General features: G+C 28.5%; 1 protein-coding gene across 1 annotated transcript in view; it reads right to left on the bottom strand.

Annotated features, from left to right (window-relative positions):
- Positions 1–221, bottom strand: part of LOC109347044 — a 19,510-nt gene that overhangs the window by 17,888 nt on the left and 1,401 nt on the right. The window lies entirely within an intron of this gene.

Below are 221 nucleotides of genomic sequence, written 5' to 3'. Positions count from 1 at the left end.
ATGGGTTACTCAGCTTTCAAAAATCAGTTTTTCAGTTGGATAACTCTTTTCTCACACATGCAACCTGTTACTCAATGAAGTAACCTATTACACACTATTTTTGAAAAATGTTTTAAGTCTTTTAAAAGTGTCTCACATTTCTAACAAATAGTTTGAGCAATTATACTTATATATACTTTAAGAGTTTAGGATAGAAGTACTTACAAAGACTTAATCTAATG

Source organism: Lupinus angustifolius, chromosome LG05 (genome assembly GCF_001865875.1).
Source record: "Lupinus angustifolius cultivar Tanjil chromosome LG05, LupAngTanjil_v1.0, whole genome shotgun sequence".
Taxonomy (NCBI): domain Eukaryota; kingdom Viridiplantae; phylum Streptophyta; class Magnoliopsida; order Fabales; family Fabaceae; genus Lupinus; species Lupinus angustifolius.
The sequence above is the reverse complement of the archived record's forward strand: the minus strand, read 5'-3'. Positions and strand labels throughout refer to the sequence as shown.